The 2,557-nt window shown below is 32.0% G+C and overlaps 1 long non-coding RNA gene across 1 annotated transcript; it reads right to left on the reverse strand.

Moving 5' to 3' along the window:
* Positions 1-510: 510 nt before the first annotated feature.
* On the reverse strand, positions 511-1,893 carry LOC135738675 (uncharacterized). Its single transcript, XR_010528746.2, has 3 exons — positions 1,421-1,893; positions 1,077-1,138; positions 511-917 (listed from the first exon to the last, which is right to left on the reverse strand). It is a non-coding gene; the product is annotated as an uncharacterized lncRNA (long non-coding RNA).
* Between the last annotated feature and the right edge of the window lie 664 nt (positions 1,894-2,557).

Raw genomic sequence — 2,557 nt, forward strand, 5'->3', positions numbered from 1 at the left:
GTCATTTAATAACGACTGTCGGGATTTACAAAAGTCACGTAGTGGATAAATACACTGTTAACAATTTCCCTGTATTTTTACAGTATGGTACTGGCAGCACGGTTGCCAGTAAGTTACTGTATTTTGGTTTTACAGTACTGTACTGTAATACCATTTTACGGTACACAAACTAGTACTGTATAGTTACAAAGCAGTACTGTACTGTAATTTTACAATATTTTATTACAGTAGTCTATTTTTACAGTAATTTACTGTAATGTCTATATTGACCCATAAATACTATTTATTACTTATTACAGTTAATACAATAATATTATATATAATAGCTAGATATTTAGGTTTAAATCTATAGTTATTAATATGGTAAAAATGCTAAATTAAAACATAATTAATTAAAAGGCAATCCAAGCAATGTATGTATCAAAATTTTATTAAAAAAAAACATTTAATTGAAACAAGACATATTTAAAACAAGATTTTAAACAATAATAAACATATAAACAAGTTAAATAAAATAAAATCAATAAGTATAAACAAGTTTGGAGACCCCTGCTGTAACATATTTAACTCTGGCAAATAGAACACTGGTCCATAGTTTGAAGTTTTCAGTTTAAAGTCCATCATCGACTAAAAGGTAACATTTCACTGTGGTAAAAAGAACACTGGCCCATAGTTTTAAATATTCTACTTGAATTTCATTTAACACTAAAAATAAATGCATTAAACTGTGGCAGACAGACCACAGTGGCCTTTACTTTGAAGTCGTCCATTCGAACTCAATCAGGGACTGCATGAAGCTGTTCACATGGGGGTTAATGGCCACAGCTTTTCTCTGCACCAAGTTCCTTGTCCATTTGCTTGCTCCTTGTCTGGATGTGCACTTTTTCCCATCTTTGGAATTAATTCTATCCAGAAACCTGTTAGAAATATCATAAACATTAAGTCAACAAATATAAGATAGAAAAAGATTCTTAAAAAATTAAACTCAGGCTTGAATTTACTCCTATTCTGAAACCTTTTGCTCTTATTCTACTGTTCCACACCTAATTACATTAAAATACAGAAGATTCACTTACCGCTGAACAAACTCTTTCCTCAATGGACAGCATCCACATGGATCATGTCATGATTGAATGTCCTGAACAGAAAGTACAATTGTTACTGATTTGGACACAACTTTTTATTCTGAAAACAAAATCTTTTGTCAATAAAGTCCAGGGACACCTCTGCTCAATAAATACAATTATTAAATTTCTTATAACCAAAGTCTGAATATTTCTGTTTGTATATTTCTACATGGCAAACTAAGACAATTGTGTACATGTTGTGTATGGTCGTGTTACAGTGTTGGGTGTGGGAATTGTGAATGAGTGTATACATGGGTATTTAAAGAAGCTGTAGTGGTAAAGTACAAACTTACCGAACATAATGTGCTTGGTGTGTGTCTGGTATCACCCGTTGTGCCTCCACATCTGCCTTAACTCCTGAAAAGTGCAATGACACTCAGGTAAACTACAAATAAAAAGTCAGCCACATTCCTGTGTAATTTTGCATGTGACGTGAAAGCATTTAATATTGCAGTCGAAAAAATACATGACTTGTAACTGTACATCATGTACTTGCCTGGTGCCTTTAAAGATGATCCATCTTACCCAATCCAGCTTACAAGCAATGGTAAGACTGTAAAAAATACAAATGTTACAAAATCTGTTAGCCATAGAAATAAGTAGACATTGTGAAGGAAATGGTAAAAGAAAATTTAGTAACACTTTACTACAATAGTTTATTCCTTAACATTTGGTAATGCCTTAGCTAATATGAACTAACAATGAACAATATATTTTACAACATTAATAATATTTGATAATGTTCATTGTGCAGAGACAAAGTGATTGATTTAAAAATGTATTAATTATCATGCTATGCTAACAAACAAAACCTTTCTGTAAGTGTTTAGTCAGTTGTAAAACAAATATATGTATATTAGTTGTTATATTATATATTATATATAAATATCTAAATAAGTCTTTTTTTTAATTATTATTCTATAACATCTTGTCTACAGAAAATCTCTGAAAATGTCTCGTTTAGTGCAGAAAATAGCGATTTATAGTGATAAGGTAAAAAGACTGTCCCTTTAATGTTTTACCCGGACGGCTGCGGTGTAACACTATATTTCACGCAAAGTTTTTTAACAAGTTAGTAGCTAGCTGCTCACTTTAAAGATAAACATGATCGCCTAAATCTGAGCAATCCTGGTGATGCCAGTTTCCTACACGATGTTATTATGGACTATTTTACATCCAGAGATGAAGGATTAGATGACAGAGACGAGAAGGCAAAGGTACGTAAATGCGGAGCCCATTCTCTTTTCGTGCATTGATTTGATGTGTTTTGGAAACTTATATATACTGCATGTAATGCATCTGAAGTGGTGGAAACAATATGCCATAAAAATGTATTGGACAACTTACTGGACGTGTAAAACGCTTAAGAGAAGATATTCTCTGCTTTTTCTGATATACCGTAATATAATAACAATAAGCGCGGCAATCCC

Source organism: Paramisgurnus dabryanus, chromosome 12 (assembly GCF_030506205.2).
Source record: "Paramisgurnus dabryanus chromosome 12, PD_genome_1.1, whole genome shotgun sequence".
Classification (NCBI taxonomy): Eukaryota; Metazoa; Chordata; class Actinopteri; order Cypriniformes; family Cobitidae; genus Paramisgurnus; species Paramisgurnus dabryanus.